General features: G+C 41.9%; 1 protein-coding gene across 1 annotated transcript in view; it reads right to left on the reverse strand.

The window, feature by feature from the left end:
* The window catches only part of PTPRF (protein tyrosine phosphatase receptor type F), a 1,072,658-nt gene that overhangs the window by 772,149 nt on the left and 277,757 nt on the right, over positions 1–22,752 (reverse strand). The window contains exon 3 of the mRNA XM_069738054.1: positions 8,198–8,253. The gene's annotated coding sequence lies outside the window, so the exon portion shown is untranslated. The remainder of the gene's footprint in view (positions 1–8,197; positions 8,254–22,752) is intronic.

Consider the following 22,752-nt stretch of genomic DNA (forward strand, 5'->3'; position numbering starts at 1 on the left):
CATAGATTGGGCAGCGGATGCGTTGAAAAACTACAGCTGCTGCCCACGTTGTGCACAATTTTCACAACGTGCGTCGGTATGTCGGGCTGACGCATTGCGACGGCCCCGTACCGACGTAAGTGTGAAAGAAGCCTAACCCTAAATTTAGCCCCAACCCTAACCCTAAATTTAGCCCCAACCCTAACCCTAAATTTAGCCCCAACCCTAGCCCTAACCCAAGCCCTAACCCTACCCCTAGCCCTAACCCTAGCCCTACCCCTAACCCTACCCCTAACCCTACCCCTAACCCTGACCCTACCCCTACCCTACCCCTAACCCTACCCCTAATTTTAGCCCCAACTGCTGTTCTCCTGCCAGCCGGCAGATGGAGACAGATGGCGGGCGCACTGGGCATGCGTCCGCCATGTTCTTCTGCCGGCGGCCAGGAGGAGCAGCAAGAGGATCCAGGGACCTAGGTGAGTATGCTAGGGTCCCCGAATCCCCCTGTGAAGGATTGCCCCTTCCTCCCACGTCACCAATCCGTGACGTCACTACACAGGCACAGCTCTCCGGCGCCCCCTTTGTCTCTCAGGCCAGTAAAGGGACTGCACCTAGAGCAAATGGCCGCCGGGGAGACTGCCCTGTTACCCACACTGGGTATTCTAAGATTCGCAATCAGAGTAAAAGGGTCAGCCCAAAATTAATTTATGATTTAATTGCCTTAAGGGCGCACTAGATAATTACAAGAAATATACAATCACAATATATCAAGAGTTACAGTCAGAGTACAATATAACAACAATAATACAAGGCTTAAAGGTATAAAGCTGGAGGTCAATTTACCAGGTTGAAGGTCGCTTGTGGAAGCCGGGGGGCATAGCATTCCGCAGGTCCAAAAACTTAGTTGCCGGGCAGCCCCCAGAAAGCATGTGCTTGCTCCCCCCCCTGGCTGGCATACCCTGTTCCTTAAGATATCATCATCATGTTCTTCTGTGGAGTGAGACCCTCCCAGTGACCTCAGCTTCTTCTTATACCTGGCTGAGCCCCCCTGCCTGCAGCTGGGTGGGCTTAGCAATTTCCACCCCCTCTGTCTCCCTGCAAGATTTATTCCAATTTCTAATAAATGGGATAACTTCCCTCACGATGATCGGATCAGCACACGGGCAGTACCAGCGCCTGTGGTTTGTTCTGCCGGTCGTACTGGGATCAAACCTGGACCCATTCGGTCCCTGTGGGAGGCTGATCTCTATATCTCGGGTTTCCGACCTCCCACCGCCACGGGAGTCACACTGTTGGATGCACAATTTCTTTAGGGCAAGGAGAATATTTTTTATGAGCCTGTACCTCGGACGATGCGTCCATAATTCACAATTCCATGTTGGAGACGGTTCGGCTGGGCTGCCATAATAGATGTGTATCCAGTGGCCACTTGGCATGCGTGTTTTAATTAAGTCCCCAAGCATTTCAAAGCCCCCTGCTGGCGTGGTTTCCTCACAGCTTTGAAATACCATCTACAGTTTACACTGAACTCAGCCCGTTAGCATACTAATAGGAACTCTATTCATTAGCAAAGGTGGGGGCCAGGAGCACTCCTGTGACCAGGAGACAAAATGGAGTCACGCCAATCTGATAGCATGCCTGTCCAAAGATGGCGGCTGTTCCCTCGTCACACCCCCTATCTCTCTGTCCTCTGATGTGCGATCACATCAGAGGACAGAGAATTACACTTTACTTTTTTTTTTTTTTTTGCGGTCGCCGGTAAACAGTTAATTACCGGCGATCGCAAAACAGGGGTCGGTAATACCGACCCCGATCATGCTCTTTGGGGTCTCGGCTACCCCCGGCAGCCGAGACCCCAAAGATTCTCCCGGTGCCGGCCGGCGGGCGCACTGCGCATGCGCCCGCCATTTTGAAGATTGCGGCGCCCACCGGGAGACACGAGGAGCATCGGGGGAACTAGGTGAGTATTGGGGGGCCACCTGGGACCCCTTTTCTCTGTCCTCCGATGTGCAATCACATCGGAGGACAGAGAAATTAAAAAGAGATCGCGTTTTTTTTTTGTTTTGTTTTTTTTGCGATCGCCGGTAAACGGTTAATTACCGGCGATCGCAAATGCGGGGTGGGTTAAAAACCCCCCGAATCATGTTCTCTGGGGTCCCGGCTACCCTCGGCAGCCGAGATCCCGGAGAAAATCGGCCTCTGGGGGGCGCTATGGACTTTTTCCACAGCGCCGTTAATTAACGGCGCTGTGGTTTAAGTACCCTTAGCGGCCGCCGTTAAAAGGCGTATCGGCGGTCGCTAAGGGGTTAATTAGGGAAAAAAACGACTTTATTTGCAGCTTGAAAAGACTCATTTGTCTAATTAGTAAACATAAAATAGATGTAAATGAAAAAGGATAGTGGCTTATAGAAACACTGAGGCTCCATAGTCTTCAAGTGTAATAATGTACATTTAGCTTGCTTGTATGGGCAGTGGCGAACATGAAGGACAGGTGGAAAGCAAATTGCTTCAGACTTAAGGTACCGTCACACTCAGCAACGCTGCAGCGATATAGACAACGAGCCGATCGCTGGAGCATCGCTGTTTAGGTCGCTGTAGAGACGTCAAACACAGCAACTCCAGAATGACGCAGGAGCGATCCAGTGACGTAACGGCGACTCACTTATCGATCTCGCTGGTTGTTAGCTCCATGTAAAACGTTGCTGGCATCGTTGCTTTTGCTGTCAAACATGACGATACACGCCGACCTGACGACAAAATAAAGTTCTGGACTTCTAGCTCCGACCAGCGATGGCACAGCGGGATCCAGATCGTTGCTGCGTGTCAAACACAAAGAGATCGCTATCCAGGATGCTGCAACGTCACGGATCGTTGTCGTTCTCGTTGCAAAGTTGCTGAGTGTGACGGTACCTTTAGGTTCCCAAGTATTACATAGTAACATAGTAACATAGTTAGTAAGGCCGAAAAAAGACATTTGTCCATCCAGTTCAGCCTATATTCCATCATAATAAATACCCAGATCTACGTCCTTCTACAGAACCTAATAATTGTATGATACAATATTGTTCTGCTCCAGGAAGACATCCAGGCCTCTCTTGAACCCCTCGACTGAGTTCGCCATCACCACCTCCTCAGGCAAGCAATTCCAGATTCTCACTGCCCTAACAGTAAAGAATCCTCTTCTATGTTGGTGGAAAAACCTTCTCTCCTCCAGACGCAAAGAATGCCCCCTTGTGCCCGTCACCTTCCTTGGTATAAACAGATCCTCAGCGAGATATTTGTATTGTCCCCTTATATACTTATACATGGTTATTAGATCGCCCCTCAGTCGTCTTTTTTCTAGACTAAATAATCCTAATTTCGCTAATCTATCTGGGTATTGTAGTTCTCCCATCCCCTTTATTAATTTTGTTGCCCTCCTTTGTACTCTCTCTAGTTCCATTATATCCTTCCTGAGCACCGGTGCCCAAAACTGGACACAGTACTCCATGTGCGGTCTAACTAGGGATTTGTACAGAGGCAGTATAATGCTCTCATCATGTGTATCCAGACCTCTTTTAATGCACCCCATGATCCTGTTTGCCTTGGCAGCTGCTGCCTGGCACTGGCTGCTCCGGGTAAGTTTATCATTAACTAGGATCCCCAAGTCCTTCTCCCTGTCAGATTTACCCAGTGGTTTCCCGTTCAGTGTGTAATGGTGATATTGATTCCCTCTTCCCATGTGTATAACCTTACATTTATCATTGTTAAACCTCATCTGCCACCTTTCAGCCCAAGTTTCCAACTTATCCAGATCCATCTGTAGCAGAATACTATCTTCTCTTGTATTAACTGCTTTACATAGTTTTGTATCATCTGCAAATATCGATATTTTACTGTGTAAACCTTCTACCAGATCATTAATGAATATGTTGAAGAGAACAGGTCCCAATACTGACCCCTGCGGTACCCCACTGGTCACAGCGACCCAGTTAGAGACTATACCATTTATAACCACCCTCTGCTTTCTATCACTAAGCCAGTTACTAACCCATTTACACACATTTTCCCCCAGACCAAGCATTCTCATTTTGTGTACCAACCTCTTGTGCGGCACGGTATCAAACGCTTTGGAAAAATCGAGATATACCACGTCCAATGACTCACCGTGGTCCAGTCTATAGCTTACCTCTTCATAAAAACTGATTAGATTGGTTTGACAGGAGCGATTTCTCATAAACCCATGCTGATATGGAGTTAAACAGTTATTCTCATTGAGATAATCCAGAATAACATCCCTCAGAAACCCTTCAAATATTTTACCAACAATAGAGGTTAGACTTACTGGCCTATAATTTCCAGGTTCACTTTTAGAGCCCTTTTTGAATATTGGCATCACATTTGCTATGCGCCAGTCCTGCGGAACAGACCCTGTCGCTATAGAGTCACTAAAAATAAGAAATAATGGTTTATCTATTACATTACTTAGTTCTCTTAGTACTCGTGGGTGTATGCCATCCGGACCCGGAGATTTATCTATTTTAATCTTATTTAGCCGGTTTCGCACCTCTTCTTGGGTTAGATTGGTGACCCTTAATATAGGGTTTTCATTGTTTCTTGGGATTTCACCTAGCATTTCATTTTCCACCGTGAATACCGTGGAGAAGAAGGTGTTTAATATGTTAGCTTTTTCCTCGTCATCTACAACCATTCTTTCCTCACTATTTTTTAAGGGGCCTACATTTTCAGTTTTTATTCTTTTACTATTGATATAGTTGAAGAACAGTTTGGGATTAGTTTTACTCTCCTTAGCAATGTGCTTCTCTGTTTCCTTTTTGGCAGCTTTAATTAGTTTTTTAGATAAAGTATTTTTCTCCCTATAGTTTTTTAGAGCTTCAATGGTGCCATCCTGCTTTAGTAGTGCAAATGCTTTCTTTTTACTGTTAATTGCCTGTCTTACTTCTTTGTTTAGCCACATTGGGTTTTTCCTATTTCTAGTCCTTTTATTCCCACAAGGTATAAACCGCTTACACTGCCTATTTAGGATGTTCTTAAACATTTCCCATTTATTATCTGTATTCTCATTTCTGAGGATATTGTCCCAGTCTACCAGATTAAGGGCATCTCTAAGCTGTTCAAACTTTGCCTTCCTAAAGTTCAATGTTTTTGTGACTCCCTGACAAGTCCCCCTAGTGAAAGACAGGTGAAACTGCACAATATTGTGGTCGCTATTTCCTAAATGCCCAACCACCTGCAGATTTGTTATTCTGTCAGGTCTATTAGATAGTATTAGGTCTAAAAGTGCTGCTCCTCTGGTTGGATTCTGCACCAATTGTGAAAGATAATTTTTCTTGGTTATTATCAGAAACCTGTTGCCTTTATGGGTTTCACAGGTTTCTGTTTTCCAGTTAATATCCGGGTAGTTAAAGTCCCCCATATCCAGGACCTCATTATGGGTTGCAGCTTCATCTATCTGCTTTAGAAGTAGACTTTCCATGCTTTCTGTTATATTTGGGGGTTTGTAACAGACCCCAATGAGAATTTTGTTACCATTTTTCCCTCCATGAATTTCAACCCATATGGACTCGACATCCTCATTCCCTTCGCTAATATCCTCCCTTAAAGTGGACTTTAGACAAGACTTTACATAGAGACAAACCCCTCCTCCTCTCCGATTTTTACGATCCTTTCTAAACAGACTGTAACCCTGTAAGTTAACTGCCCAGTCATAGCTTTCATCTAACCATGTCTCGGTTATTCCCACTATGTCAAAGTTACCTGTAGATATTTCTGCTTCTAGTTCTTCCATCTTGTTTGTCAGGCTTCTGGCGTTTGCGAGCATGCAGTTTAGAGGATTTTGTTTTGTTCCAATCTCCTCACTGTGGATTGTTTTAGAAATGTTCTTACCTCCCTTCTGAGTATGTTTTCCTGGGTCGTCTTTGTTCGAGTCTAATGTTTTTCTTCCCGTCCCCTCTTCTTCTAGTTTAACGCCCTCCTGATGAGTGTAGCGAGTCTTCTGGCGAATGTGTGTTTCCCAGGTTTGTTGAGGTGTAGTCCGTCTCTGGCGAGGAGTCCATCATACCAGTAATTCACACCGTGGTCCAGGAATCCAAATCCTTGTTGTCTGCACCATCGTCTTAGCCAGTTGTTTGCATCAAGGATCCTGTTCCATCTCCTGGTGCCATGCCCGTCTACTGGAAGGATAGAAGAAAAAACTACCTGTGCATCCAGTTCCTTTACTTTCTTCCCCAACTCTTCAAAGTCCTTGCAGATTGTCGGTAGGTCCTTCCTTGCCGTGTCATTGGTGCCAACATGTATCAGAAGAAATGGGTGGACGTCCTTGGAGCTGAAGAGCTTTGGTATCCTATCGGTCACATCCTTGATCATCGCACCTGGAAGGCAGCATACTTCTCTTGCAGTTATGTCCGGTCTGCAGATGGCTGCTTCTGTCCCTTTCAGTAGTGAGTCTCCCACCACCACCACTCTTCGTTGCTTCTTGGCTGTACTTTTTGCTGTCACTTGTTGCTGTGTGCCCTTTTCTTTTTTGCTTGCTGGTATTGCTTCATTCTTAGGTGTGCCATCTTCATCCTCTACAAAGATTTGATATCGGTTCTTCAGTTGTGTGGTTGGTGATTTCTCCATGGTCTTCTTGCTTCTTTTGGTCACATGCTTCCACTCATCTGCTTTTGGAGGTTCTCTGACACTTTTTGCACCTTCTGTGACCAGTAGAGATGCTTCTGTTCTGTCTAGAAAGTCTTCATTCTCTTTGATGAGTTTCAAAGTTGCTATTCTTTCTTCCAGACCCCGCACCTTTTCTTCTAAAAGGGCCACTAGTCTACACTTCTGACAGGTGAAATTTGATTCTTCTTCTGGTCGATCTGTGAACATGTAGCACATGCTGCAGCTCACCATGTAGGTTGTCACATCTGCCATGTTGCTCCTAGATCCTGCTGACTTGCTGTGTGTTTTCCTTCTTGTGTAATCTACTCAGCCAAGCTCTCTTGCAATAATGTCCTACAGGCAAAAATTGGTGATGCTTTCCAAGCAGCTGGTCCCGGCTGTACCCAACGATCTTCTAGCTTAGGGAGACTCTTCGCTTTTCCCAGAAGGCACCTGGAATATGCAAATTAGCCTCCTGAAGCTTGAATCCCTGGTTTGGTGATGCTTTCGAAGCAGCTGGTCCCGGCTGTACCCAACGATCTTCTAGCTTAGGGAGACTTCGCTTCTCCCAGAAGGCACCTGGAATATGCAAATTAGCCTCCTGAAGCTTGAATCCCTGGTTTGGTGATGCTTTCGAAGCAGCTGGTCCCGGCTGTACCCAACGATCTTCTAGCTTAGGGAGACTTCGCTTCTCCCAGAAGGCACCTGGAATATGCAAATTAGCCTCCTGAAGCTTGAATCCCTGGTTTGGTGATGCTTTCGAAGCAGCTGGTCCCGGCTGTACCCAACGATCTTCTAGCTTAGGGAGACTTCGCTTCTCCCAGAAGGCACCTGGAATATGCAAATTAGCCTCCTGAAGCTTGAATCCCTGGTTTTGCTACCCACAAAAGAAGGGCCGAGTGTTTATTTCCCCATCAACCTCCTTTACTTTACCTTTGGGCCAATTCGCAGCGCAATTTCTTTGCAAAAGAAAATCCTGCCATTAGATTGTAAATTACATGGGGCCAACCAGAGTTAAGCCCATTCTCTCTAAAAGTCCCATAATAGCTGTTTTATTTGGCTTTAGGGTACGCAACTCTTAGGTATGGTTAACATTATGCTCACATCAGCTGGCAAAAGAGACATGAATTTTTATCTGTATTTTATTGTCATTAGGGACCATTAAAGGATCCTGGCATCAACCACTGGCAGCATAAAAGTTGGCATGGCTCTCAATACAGAGCTATACATTACTTTGAAATACAGCAATATTTCAGAGAATACAAGGTTTTAAAACAAAACATGCATAGGGAAAAGTGTTACATGGGGGGAGGTGCAAAGCCCCGGCCATTTGGCTAGTCATCCTCATAAGAAAATAGGGAGAGATCAGTCTATCAAGCTGATTTTGGTGAGGAGAAGCCACCCAGGAGACACTTTGCCCACTTCATCTTTTCTTGGGATAATTGGTACCATGAAACTACATGTTCCACTTAAACATTGCCAAACAGATAATAATTTTGAGTATGGTACATGTTACACATTTAGTTGATAGTAATCACAATTCCATGCAATATAAAGGAATTACATTTACAACACCTACCTTACATGGACAACAAGGATAGCTTTTAGGATACACGATATTCTTAGGTGTTAATCCTGTATTCAGGAAAAAAAAGACAGATGGTTAGGGGGGATCACTTCATCCATACATAAAGATACATTGTATCTGTAGCCAGATTTCAGAAACGGCATACATTATAAAAGGGAACTTGTCGGTATGTTTTTATATATTCAGGACTGGTGTAGCTAGATAGGTACTTGTCATTCAATATAAATTATACATTTTATAGTGATCCGATGTTCTAGACAAGGGGGACATAATAATTCACCGACTGTGCTATGCGAAGGTAAACAACCAGATGGACTGAAAATCAGAGAGAGATGATCAGCAAGTCAGCATCCATGAGACCACAATGGCGGCTGAAGAAGAAGGGGCAAGGCTAATGCAGAGGCTGAATGGAAACTACGGAAGCCTTGATGAGCAAAGATTAAATTGCACAGTAAGCAATGAAACAGGAAGTAAAGCTGTAATGAGAACATCGTCAACAGATCGCGCTGTTGGAAGTTATCACAATACAGTACAATTCGATAGTATTACAAGGCATAGTGAAACTGATTACATGCATTTATATAAAGGCATGATAGTTACTGTGCACTAAGAAGAATATTGCTCAGCAAGAAGGAAGCTCGTTCTCAGCATACATCAGAATTGACAACTGACACATGATTAGTAGAGTAGGGACTAGCCCAGCCCCTAAAACGGACGTCAATGATGACGCTTCCTTTCAGGGTGGGAGCAAAGGCTGTGGCAGTGACAACAGCCTCGGTCGATGGATGACTTCCCGTTTCAGTATCCTGGCATGCACTGGGGGTTCTCCAACAAAGTATCATCAAAACAGAAAAAGGCAAAAAAATAAAAAAAAAAACTGTGTTGGATAGCGTAATGAGGGAACAACAAGGACTTTTTAAAGAAAGTACATTAGAAAAAAGCTTAAGATTATTATATCCAACAGACATTTAGTATTAAATAAATGTAAGTTTTAGACCATACCTTTAAAGTATCAGCACATACATGTAAATACAGTTGCAAGTTTATTTTTCCATAGATGTAACTACAGTATTTGCAGATTATCCCATCATGTTTTATGTGGACTTTATAAATAATGTGTAGACGGATGGGCTTTTCTGATAAAACTTATACGTAAATTAAATTTAAGATTTTCACTAATTACAGCTCTGGATACGAAAGGACTTTCAGCCTTTAATTAAATCAATCAACCACTGATCATAATAGGTAATAAATAATGTTTTGTTTTCCCTGCAATGAAAATTATCCGAGTACTGTACTTACTCCAGCTGTGGGACTTTTTTACAAATTCAGGTAGTCTAGGACTTACTCACTATCTGCAAAAGGGTCATTAAAAATAGAACAACTTAATAAAGGCCGCCAATGTCATTCACAGAAAAAGGATGATTTCCTAAACTGATCAAATATTAATGAGAATGCATGAAATAATACAAAATCGGCACAGATTTTACAGGCCAAATATTGCTGTGAACAGTGCAACAGTCGCCAGCGTGACCAGGACACTTTAATGCGCCTATGATTACAAATCTTCTAAGCTTTTAGTGGGGATTCCACATTTAACAGTGTTATTTTTCTGACTGGGTAGTCTTTTGTTATATTGTGTCAGATGCTACAAGGAATTTATGTATAAGAGGATTGCACATATCATATCTAAGAGGTTTACAACCAAATCCAAACAAGCTAAACGCCGTAGTGAAGCTTGTTGCAAAGGTTTAAGCACCAAAATAGATAAATAAATTAAAAATTGTAGCTTCCAGTACTGGAGACGTCCACATATCCGTAAAGACATTATCCTTTTTTTTTTCTAGCAGATTGGTGAGAGGGGGCCTGGAAGCGTTCCTGTCGTACTCTTGATTAACTCCTCAAAACGGCAGATGGAATTCACATCAACCACTACGAATAATTGGCATTTAAAATGCACAAATGAAGCAGAGAAACTAAAAAAAAAAACCCTAAATGAGCAACAGGTTTGTCTATCATGAGTCTTCGTTAAATGCTGCGTGCATATACAACGGGGCTCCTGGGAAAACAGCCGCCCTTAAATCACAATTTATAATGATATTAAACAGCATTTGAAGACTTAGCATTTATAATGACTTTAGGCAGATTTTCTCCTTTACATTAAATACTTTAATCTTCATTTCGTCATCCTGATTACATGTTTATGGGAAAATCTTCCAGAATGTTCTCAGCTCTCAGCCAAGTATTATAAACAAATTATTTGCAAAATTGGAAAATTGCCCTTCTGGTTATGTTTTTCTGTGCTTTTGATACAGTAATATGATAATTCTGACAAACAACTACTCTTCGACCCACCAAAACATCACCATGTATATAGAATTTTTCTTTTGTTGTTGTATATACTGTATCCTGCACACATATTGGTTCAACATATGATAAAGACCCTGTTGGCCATCAACAGTTTATGGGTAAAATGTTGTAATTGTTGAAAGATTTTCCAATTGTATGTGCAGAAATGGCACGAGCTTAGCTTTACGTCTCTTGGGTGAAGTCTTATCATCATGCACCATCTTCTGTTATTTATGTGAATAACTTAATACCTGAGTCAAGAATCAAGAATGGATTAAAAAAAGGTACAGAAAAATTACCGTACTTCTTTTTTTTGTTGGATCCACATCTGTATTAAAATTATTAAAAAAAAAACTACACTAAACATTGCAAGTGTAAATCAAATCTTGCTAAAAAATGCTCTTAAGGATGCAATAAAAATGGTTTCAATAAGCCCATTACACATGCACTTAGACGGTTTTTGTATTTTATTCAGCCTTAACGTCATGCCCAAAGACTTTGCCACCAATTGGTATCTCTGTAAGATAACATACATTTAGCTACTGAAAGCCCATAAGTACATACATATACACATTTACATAGGAGAATTTCTTGGCATGCATACCCAATGCTCCATGCACACAGCAGTGTAGTCTACACAGAGTTTGAACTCAAGGCATAGAGATGATCTAGCTCCATAGTGTGGTGCCAGATTGGGATGAAACAGCATTTATTCTTAATTATGCCAGACACATATTTAATAGGCCCAGGGACATGAGCTTTGTTGATATAAGTGTAAGCATGGACTCTTGTTATAAATTGAATCAATGTTTGTAAATTGCTGAATGGCTGCTATTTACCTATTGTATCTGACCTTTCAGCTTATTGTTCTACTATCCCTAGGAAAAAAAGGCACAAGATAATTGAACAATCAATGTTTATTAATATGTTGATTACCCATTGCATCAGGCCATGCAGTTTGTTGTGCAAATATTGAAGGAGAAATGATGCAGGTTATTTGAATACTTGAACAATGAGAGATGATATTCCCCATCTTACCCTAATCCTGTGGAAAAATGTCTGAATAAGTGCTGTTAATGATGAAAGGAGGCTCTGCCTCTGTTTTCCAATCTCTACGTGACAGTAGCCATGGCACCATGACTCCAATCAGAGGAATACAGATTTGACACTCTGCAGGATGTCAGCTTAAAGGACCAGGGCCCCAGGTGAAGGAATACCAATCTGCACCATTGACCATCACTGAAGCCTCAGAGACGTTTAAGAATCCACTTTGGGGCCATCAGGTCACCTGGCCTCGTACATCAATGGACTCTGTTAGCTTCCTAAGTTTGCTGCTACCTCCTCTCTTTGGGTGCCCATCAAAAACGGGTTGCTACTGTTTGAGGCAGTTAAACCTCGAAGCCCCGAACTCGCAGATGTTCTAATTCCTGGTGAGCCAGCAGAAGGTTGAGACTCTGTCATTTGCACCATCTTATGCACTTGCTGGGTCTGTACTATATGTTATTGTCTATTGGTGGTTCAATAAAGTATTGCCACATTGTTTTATCCTCACCCTGTGTTGTCTGAATAGTATTCTGTCCATGCGAAAGGAGTACGGGCGCTCAGTGGAATAAGCCCTGGTCCATGCGGTCTTTTTATAGACGGCTATGTCAGAGGACGAGAACACCCACTGACCCTCATGTCTCTACACACATGATGCCATAAAAGCTCTATATATATATTTTCTTACATATGGCATCCATTATAGCATGCTGCAATTTTTTTTTTCTGCATTAAACTGTGGGTATGCCGTGCCATATTAGTGACCCCAAGCACCTCTGTGGGCGCTAGTGTACAAAACTAAGCCTTAAAGGGGTTGTCCAGTACTAGGACAACCCCTTCTTAAACTAAATGTCATGCCCGGATAAAATAATAAAGCATATACTCACCTCCCATGCGGACTCCATTCCCGCGGTGTCAGCACTTGCGGTCCCGGGGCTGTGATGTGGTGGAATAACATGTGATGCTCAGCGCCCAAACAGTGCTGGTGTCACTGTCTCCACCTTCAGACAAACTGAACATGAAGAGGAAGCCAGGCCTGCAGCTCATCCTGGACTTCCTCTTACGTTCAGTTTTTACAAGGCTGAGACACTGACGCCAGCATTGATTGGGCGCCAGTGTCACATGTCACAACACCGCATTAAAGCCGTGGGACCGCGAGTGCCGACATACGGCGGGAAAGGGGCCGGCATGGGAGGTGAGTATAAGCGTTATTATTTAATCGGAGCTGAAAATTTAGTTTAAGAAAGGGTTGTCCTAGTAGTGGACAACCCCTGTTAAAGGAATCTGTCAGTAGGATCAATCATGATAAGCTGGCATATGGTCATGCAGGTTATAGGAGGCTGAATAATACCTTGATATCTGCGGTCCGATGTCTTATTCTAGAAAAACGCTCTTTTACATTTAGGCCACATTCACATGTTCAGTATTTGGTCACTATTTTACATCAGTATTTATAAGTGGAAAAACAAGCGTGTGCTTCCATTGTACATTTCTTCTGATTGTTCCACTTCTGGTTTTGGCTTACAAATACTGTTGTAAAATACTGACCTAATACTGAAAGTATGAGCGTGGCCTATAAATAAGCTCTGGAGACATACAGTAAATGTCTCTGGAATAAAAGATCAGATTGCAGATATCAAAGTATAATTTTATTCAGCTTTCTAAGACCTACCTGCCCATATAGACGGCTTAGGAGAGTTGATCCTACCGACAGATTCCTTTTAACATGGTTGTGAGATCTCACATAGCACCAAAATGCAGAGTGAAATTAGCTTGAGCTTCAAAAATGTGGTTCCTACTTAGGCTTCTTTTATACTTGCCGTGGTTTTGCGGCACCAATAGATTTCTATGGGGCCGCAAAAACAGACTGCGAAAAATTGTAGGAGCACTGTACGCCGTATGGCCATGAAGGCCATATTTACGGTCGTGAAAAAGTATCGAGCTTGCAATGATTATGACATTCTCATTAGTAGGATCTGTTGTTCATCAGTGGCGCTGTTCAATAAAAGACAAGTCACTGTGCTCATTAAAGGGGATGTTGTAAGTAGGCAAAACCCACTACACCAGAGAAGTACTTGCAACCTTTTTCCACAAAACTCTCTCTTACTTTATAAGTTTATAAGTTTACATGTTCTCACCAATTAAAGTTCACTCCGTTCCAGTGCATCAAAAATGGCAACTACTTTTTTTTATAGTGAACCTTCATCAAAGTCTTGCACTATGCTAAACCGCAACATCAAAACTTCTCGGTAAATTTGAGGTGCCCATATCCGGGTTTTCTTCTCCAAACTATTCAGTATTCTTTACATCAGCTTTCAATCTGAACATTGCACATCGGCTGACAAATATAACACTGTCAGGACAGTAGGCAGCAGAAAAAAAAAGCACCCAATTATATGGCTAAACCTCCCTCTCCTGTGTCTGGGCTTATGTGTGCGGTAATTGAACGTCACAGCAGATGTAACAGACAGAGAAGGCATCTCTCCCGCTACACTGGTTTGATTGACTGGAAAATGGACAGGGCTTCTGAACATAGTCTATTTAATACACAAAAGAAACTATAACATTGCACCCAATTGAATTTAATTCATCGAGGGTCACACAATAAGAGCGTGCCTTCCACAGAAGAGATAATCAATTTATTTGTCTTGACGGCTGCCAAAAAACCTAGGTTAAATTTGCAGACGCACAAACTGCAAGAGTGTTGAGTGTTAAATCAATAGATGATTTAAGAACAAACAGCCAAATTTCCAATCCACAAGCCTCACTACTACAGGAAGAGACGACTGCGATGGGCCAAACTCTCATAAATAAAGCCATGATGTATTTTTCAGGGGTCAAGCTGCAGAAGGCTCTCAGTCAGTATTATTCATGGCCTCTAGCGAGTTTGCAATATAATAATAATGTATAGCAACTATTGTTCTATTCAGCCTTTATTGGACCCCATAGATCTTTCAGACGCCGTTCCTTCATAGAGTATGCATGCATTCCTTTAAATGCTAGATCAACATGTCTTATGAGGGCATCTATGTAGCTTACTACACAGATCATTAAGCCTCCGAAATTATTTTATTTTTTACAAATGCAAGATCTGTTCATACTATGATAATATGAGAAGAGTCCGATAGGTAATGTGTAAGATGCGAAAGAAAGAAAGTAAATGCATTATATTAACATTACTAAAATACTGGTAACAGTATTTAAGCACTTTTATTGTTTTAGGCTAGGCTCTCACAATGGGGTTTTGATAAGTTTTTTATATTGCAGATTTTCTGCAACATTCCTGTAGCTAATGTGTAAATTAGCTTTAGGCTACGTTCACACTAGCGTTGCGCCGCCCTGCGTCGGCGACCCAACGCGCGACGCACGGAAAAACGCGTTTGCGACGCGTGCGTCGTTTTTTGACGAAATCGGACGCAAGAAAAATGCAACTTGTAGCGTTTTCTTGCGTCCGACGCTAGCGTCTAAAACGACGCACGTGTCGGAAAACACGTGCAAAAAGACGCACGCGTCCCCTATGTTAAACATAGGGGCGCGTCGCCGCGTCGCCGACGCAACAGCGACGCGACGCTAATGTGAACGTAGCCTTAGTGTGTTTTTTTAAGTGCGTTTTTATCATGTTTTTGACATTGTAGGTTGTTTTTTTTTGGTGTGTCAAGTTTTAAATAAAGCTGCTTTGTTTTTGATCATTCCTAATATTGCGATTTGACAAAATGTTATTGATACAGTCATGTGCGGATTACATGAGTTTTTGATGCATAAATTCTACATCACTGCAATATCCCTGGCAGCCCAGCTTTACATTCTTTCCAAATCCTGATCCAGCTACTCCACTCCTCCCCCCTGCCACAGACTTTGCAGTGATGTAGAATTGTAGTTCTAATGATGACTCATGCCGGGAAAAGATACTTCCTGTTTCTGCACAGCGCTTAGAAGGAGTCAGCTAGTCTGTTTTTAATCAAGTTAAAGGTACCTTCACACATAACGATATCGTTAAGGATATCGTTGCAACGTCACGCTTTTTGTAACGTAGCAATGATCCCGCTAGCGATATCTTTATGTGTCACAGCGACCAACGATCAGGCCCCTGCTGGGAGATCGTTGGTCGCTGGGGAATGATCAGGACCTTTTTTTAGTCGCTGATCACGAGCTGTCATCGCTAGATCTGTGTGTGTGACGCCGATCTAGCGATGTGTTCACCTGTAACCAGGGTAAATATCGGGTTACTAAGTGCAGGGCCGCGCTTAGTAACCCGATATTTACCCTGGTTACCATTGTAAAAGTAAAAAAAAAAAAAACAGTACATACTCACATTCCGATGTCTGTCACGTCCCCCGCCGTCAGCATCCCTGCACTGTGTCAGCGCCGGCCGGCCGTAAAGCAGAGCACAGCGGTGACGTCACCGCTCTGCTTTACGGCCGGCGCTTACACAGTGCAGGGAAGCTGACGCCGGGGGACGTGACAGACATCGGAATGTGAGTATGTAGTGGTTTTTTTTTTACTTTTACAATGGTAACCAGGGTAAATATCGGGTTACTAAGCGCGGCCCTGCACTTAGTAACCCGATGTTTACCCTGGTTACCCGGGGACTTCGGCATCGTTGAAGACAGTTTCAACGATGCCGAAGTTGTTCCCCTGATCGTTGGTCGCTGGAGAGAGCTGTCTGTGTGACAGCTCCCCAGCGACCACACAACGACTTACCAACGATCACGGCCAGGTCGTATCGCTGGTCGTGATCGTTGGTAAATCGTTTAGTGTAACGGTACCTTTAGTCATAGATGAGGAGAACTAACTGTGTAGAAGGATAACATGAGCAATTATAATATGATCATTGCAATACATTAAGAGGATAAAAAGTTTGATGGGAGTGCTTTTTTAAGACAATATTTCAGTTATTCTGTTTTGCTTGCCTGCCAAGGAGCATGCTAGAAAATAACCTAGACTCTGAAAAAGTAGAATTTCTAAATCCAGTTTCTAAAGCATTCAAAATCAATGAAACACACTAGCATTAGGGTTTAACATTATAACTGATAACTGATCAGCTTCACAAAACCTTGTTTTAAGTGGATACTGGTCGAACTAAATGATGTTAGAGAAGGTAAATTGTATTTAAAAGCAAAAATATGACTAATGACTGCATTTTGTTTTGCAGCAAAGAATGCTAGAAAGGCCAACAGAACTCCATTGTCAAAAGAGTGAGGAATCCACAGCCAAAGGACAAGTGATAAGGAAGAGAGCTCTCCGAGCCTGGGTGGTTCTTGAAATTTTGCCAAATAGCATCTGTTTCATAGACTTGGACAAAATTGGTGGCCATAAACACACAAGATTTATAAAGGGATGCTAATGAGTTGCTACACTATGAGGTCTGGTAAAGTTAGTAGGAAGAAGCGTTTTATGGTTATGTATAGAATAAGATATACTCTTGTCTCAGACGATGAGGAACTTTGTAAATAATAGATTGTGATAATCTGTGCATACAGAATAAAAGGAAGGGGGGAGTTGTGAAGGTCGTTCATCTACCTCTGTCCCTTCCTCATTTCTAGAGGGTTGTAATATCAGCATTTTGATTGTTCCAGTTTATTACCGTAAAAAGAAAAACAAGCCTTGTAGATCAGAACATCTGCTTGACTCTCCACGAGCAGTTTTGCTTGATAGATAATAGGCTTTTGTTTGATAGTTAATAAACTCTAGTTCCTTATGGGTGTATTATTGTGCTAGGAGAAATGGATGCGTTCTAATGTGATATATTAAGTAATCTGTGCAGAATACCGTCATGTAACAATCTGTTTATATGCATATAATGGACTCTAGTGGCAAAAGAGATATTTTAGTAGCTACCGACACTGAGAAGAAATTCAATTCTGCATCCACTCTTTGCTGTGCAGGATTTTTTTTTTTAAATTTTCCAAAATTCCTGCAAGAACTACCGTGATTTTCGAAATTGTGGCAAAGGCCACATCCTAGCCACATTGGACCTGCAATGTGTGAAGAAAGAAAACATATTTCCCACCAAAATTATAGAAAAATTATAGAAAAAATTATAATAATCACCATTTATAGTATCTCTAGTGGTTGTCACGGAGCTTTTCTGGACTCTTAGCTTCTTGGATATATTCCTCACTGGTTGATATGCATTACTACTATTAAATAACTATAAATGCTATTGAAAAGTATCTTCAGTCACCCAGAACATTAGGAAATTATGAAGAGCTGATTAAGTAGATGTTCCCACCATTTATGTAATCATGGCCAGTAAATGGCCAATTATCTGCTACGTGGAATTTTCTCTCTGGATCAAGCACTAGATTAATGGGAATTTTCTAGGGATAAGCAAGGCACATTCTAGTTACCTGTGACTATTTAACATGTTTTTCCCAATTTGTACTAGGGTGCCAAGGGACCACCAGCAACTAACTCCAGGGTCCCACTTTCCAACTACCGTACATGAAAATGTGACATTATCCTCAATCACAAGTTCACACGTTTACATAACAATGAACTAGGTATATTGTTAAATAAATAAGATGCTGTCTTTGGCTGTACATAGTGATTCAAGTATATTGTGCCAAGTACTGCTCATATAAGAGAGTGATGGCTCACTCTTGCACAAGGGCCCACCGGAGGATTCTCCTGTTTTCCTGTGGGCCAGTCCAAGCCTAGGGACAAGACTAATAGACAGTTAGATTAGACTGTAAAGCATAAAAATGTCGGTGACACTGCTACGGAAGAACCACCAGTAGCTAATGAAGCAAGGACAATGCTAATAGGACTAAATGGTATAATAATGATAGTGTATTTTTCCGAACATGTGAATAAAATCATGCTATTCAGTATTCAGTACAGATTGTAAGAGGGGGATGAATAAACAAAAGTATATACCTCAGCAACATAGTGTACAATGTATAAAAGAGAAAGCATTATGCTGTTACGTATCCACACTGTCTGTACATCTATTCCGCAAACACACAGCTTCCAAGCACAAGGTCATTGTTCTAGTAGTCTATTCACCCTTGCAAGAGAGCGTGGAGTAATATATTGTATGCAAAGATGAGTGGTAATAAGGCGAGAATAACTGGTGGCCTCAGATTCATAACTGGCAGATTACTTTGCAAAAATGATTAAATGATATTGTTCAAATTGCTTGTGACCTTCACCTTCCCAAGTCAATGAAGTGCTGCAGGTACATTATCTCACACTGACATATGCTGGCTATCTCCTCCTGGAGTTGTTACTTATTGGACTGTTGCATTGAGCTAACTGAATATAAAGATGTACCGCTGCAATATTTTTAGAACTTGCAAGTCAGAATGTTAAGACATTACAATTTTTGGCGGCATTTTATTTGGTGCAATCTATAGACGATGGAATGTCAGTAGGGTTTGCATCATTACTGTCCAGTCACACTGCCATGGTAGAATAATCTATTAGCGTAGGCTCTGGAGTTGATAACTGTTGATTTTATCTTTATTGATCCAGCACTGTAGCCCATGTGTATCACAGGACAGGTCTACATTACAGATACAAGTGTTGCATTGGTAACAGATGACATTCACAATTTATTTTTACATTATTATGATTTAACATAAATCAAAGCCAATACACTGGACTACTTAATTATCATCTGGGAGAAGCCTACATCCTTCGTCCTGTAGCTGCACATCATGCAAAAAGAATACCCTTAGCAGGGGCTAAACTACAGTACGTGCAGGGGTTGCAATTGTACCAGGTCCCTGGAGCCTAAAGGACCACAATAGTTCCTTTGGCCTATATGAAAGACAATAAAGACTTGCAATAATCGGGGGCCCCATTGGAGCTTTTGAATTAGGGACCATGAGTTTCAAGTTACACTACTGACCCTTAGCATTTACACTGACGAATAAAAGGCTAATAATGTTTTAAATTGTTGACTTTCAGGCTCCATATCTTACCACCAACTACTGCTTCGAACGTGAGACTACCATCACTTTATAGACAATCATCTTGGCTATCTTATACATTAATTTAACTTGCAACTATTTAGCATATGATCAGTCATCAAGCAGATTCTTGTCATGTCACTGCATTGTTACTGTTTTGCTCCTGGTGGTGGAAAAATCTTTTTGTTCCTGTATACTACAAATTACAACCTGTTCTCACATTCCCTAATAGCTCAGTGTGTTACTAGTTTTATTGCTAAGTGAAAGGTTACAGGTTTGAATCAAGGAGCAGCCATGAAGATTTCCCAGAAAAAGAGAAATAGCATCATCCAGCTCATCGATAGTGGTGGTCTCTTGGCCAAGAAAATTGCCAAACTGCATCATGTGAGTGCCATGACAGCTGGAAGAATATGAAATGAAGTCTGGCCATCTATTCAACAGCCAAGAGGTGGACGTCCAAGCAAAATATCAGAGTCAACAAGTTGGCTCATCACAATGTCTATCAGTTCTGGCGTGACAAACACAGCAGTGGAGGTGGCTCATATGCTTCGTAGTAGTGAGATCATTGACGTCCATGTAATCACCATGCCTCGCCCATTATACAAGTTTGGAATGGCAGCCCAAAAAAGGTGGAGAAGCCTCAGCTCGTGTTAGCAAAAAAGTACAAAAAGTGGACAGTTTGGTGGAGGAAGCCTGATGATATGGGGATTATTTCACAGCCCAAGGAGTTGGATACTTGACCAGGATCGATGGTGGTCTCAATGCTGTGCTGTATGTGAGTATCCTACAATATTAATTACTTCGCATATTCAATTACTATGGGTATGAAATGACGACACAGTGTTCCAACATAACAACCCAAAGCATATGTTGAGATTCGCAAAGAATGACAATGAAGTAGAGGTGCTGGATTGGCCCCTAAAGTCCCCAGACCTCAACCTAATCGAAAACTTGCGGGTAGAGTTGAATAAAAAACTGTATATTGTATTTTTCGGATTATAAGACGCACTTCCTCCCCCCCCCCCTCCCCAAATTTGGGAGGATAACATGGATCCATCTTGTAATCCAAATGTAGCTTACTGGCTGTGGTGGAGAAAAGTCACAGGAGGCAGAATGGCTGCTGGAGGCTGGCGGCAGTAGGGGTGGGGCAATGCTGTGGGCCCCATGCTAGGAGGAGGGTGTGTATTGGCGGGCCCTCGGCTCTCATAAAATTTCGTTGGTGAGTGAAGTCCCCTTCCTATTAACTCTGCGATGGGTTTAAAAAAAAACGGCAGCCGGAGGCACATGAGTAGATTGAGATCTCGGGAGCCCAGGTCTCGGAAGACGAGGTACTGTTCATGCCCAAGTGAGTCGACCATCATCTTTGGGAATATGTAGAAGAGACCTGGGATCAGATTTCGGTTGAGACATGCTTGAATATGATCGAGAGCATGCCCAGTAGAAGGATTCAGGGAGTGTTGTAAGCCAAAGGTGGATTTACAAAGTACTAACAAAATAATAAATTAGCATTTTGATTTTTAGGAGGAAAAACGTAACAGTGACATGACAAGAGTCTGCATAACTAATCATATGCAAAATAGTTGCAAGTTAAATTTATGTATGGGATAGCCAAGATGATTGTCTACAAAATGATGATAGTCTCATATCCAAAGACGTATTGGATGTGAGATATAGAATCTAAAAGTAAAAAATTCAAAACATTGTTACTCTTTTGGTCGTCAGTGTAAGTCACAGAAGCTAAGCATATCCATAGATTTGTATTAACCAAACTAAGTCAAAAGGAGTGTTCTTTTGGCATCTGTAGGACCATTTTACATCCTCATACTGCAAGAAGCAAAAAATAGAGTAAAGTAGTAGAACAAAGCCATAGACCAAAATGAAGATTTATTAAAAAGCGCCTACCAGAATATTCAAAGTGTACACAGAAGTATGACTATATTTGAGGATATTTGTTTTAGCTTATAAACAAGAATACAGACATGCTGTCTATTCAACATATCCATATGGGTATGCCCATTCATAGAACATCTAGGGGTGATCAGCAAAGTATACTAAAGATTATATCAATTTGTATGACACAGTTAGTAGAGCAGAAAAGCTCACAGCCAAAAGCTATAGTCACCCGTCGCATAAAAGACCGGTCACAAACAGAGACGACTGAGAACAAGGATGACACAATGTGCCCAAATTCACTATTGTGAGATACATTAAGGGAATTTGACTTGTTATGGTTTTAAATTGGGCTCGCAATCTTGATGTGATGCCCACGGCTATAGACACAAATGGTTCTGTTATTTCACTCACCCTGTACCTAGAACAAAGGGCATTCACTTATCTATTGAACAGAGGTCGGCAATGGAATTCATCAAGCAGCACAATACACGAATATGCTGTTGATCGGCTTCTAAGTAAAATCAATTTTAGAACACAATTTTGAACAATGTAGCAGTTCTGCTTTTCAGAGTTCTCGCCTGCCTGCTGAGTAATTTGGAAAAAGCAAGATGTAAAGAGAATTTCTTAGTGGACGCTGCAGACAAAAGTTAATTTAAAAAAAGTAAATGTAAATCAAATGGCTTCTTATCAAAATGAACACATTCTACCCAGTATTTGTAGGAGAAATTCACGAAGACCTTTTAAATTGTTCTTAACTTGAACATGCGATTTTGGCAATGCTTGTTTCCTAATAATCGTGCAGTCTCAACAGACTGTCGATCACCAGACAAACGAACAAACACTGGTTCACCGAGTTATTTAATTTGGGCTGCACAAAAGATCTTTCTCTGCAGCGCATCGTTCTGTGTAAACAGGACTCATGCTGCCGAGAGGAGATCGTTCAGTACACATCTGAAGCTAGGTTGCCCTGTGTTAACAGACTTTTAAATGACCGCTGAATGGACAGTATGTGGCTGTAGAGCGGTTATTTAAGAAGCAGTGTATGCACCTTTAGGCTATGTTCACAGAGCGGCATTTGCAGTGTCTATCAGGTATATCCTTAAGGAAACCTTGGGGCAATTTTATGCACCCTACATATATACCACCAAAAAAGTCTCAAATATGCTGAAAACAACAAATCCCCCACCATACATTCACTTGGGCAAATGTAATGTAACAGTTTATCCATTTATTTGCTGGAAAGTGGGCCTGAGCCACACCAATGTGAACATAGAGGATAAATGTGAATGTTTCAATGGCGCAGTATCGTACCAGATTTTTGCCACCTATTCCGAGAGCGGGAAAATG

The sequence above is a fragment of the Ranitomeya imitator genome, chromosome 8 (assembly GCF_032444005.1).
Source record: "Ranitomeya imitator isolate aRanImi1 chromosome 8, aRanImi1.pri, whole genome shotgun sequence".
In the NCBI taxonomy this organism is placed as follows: domain Eukaryota; kingdom Metazoa; phylum Chordata; class Amphibia; order Anura; family Dendrobatidae; genus Ranitomeya; species Ranitomeya imitator.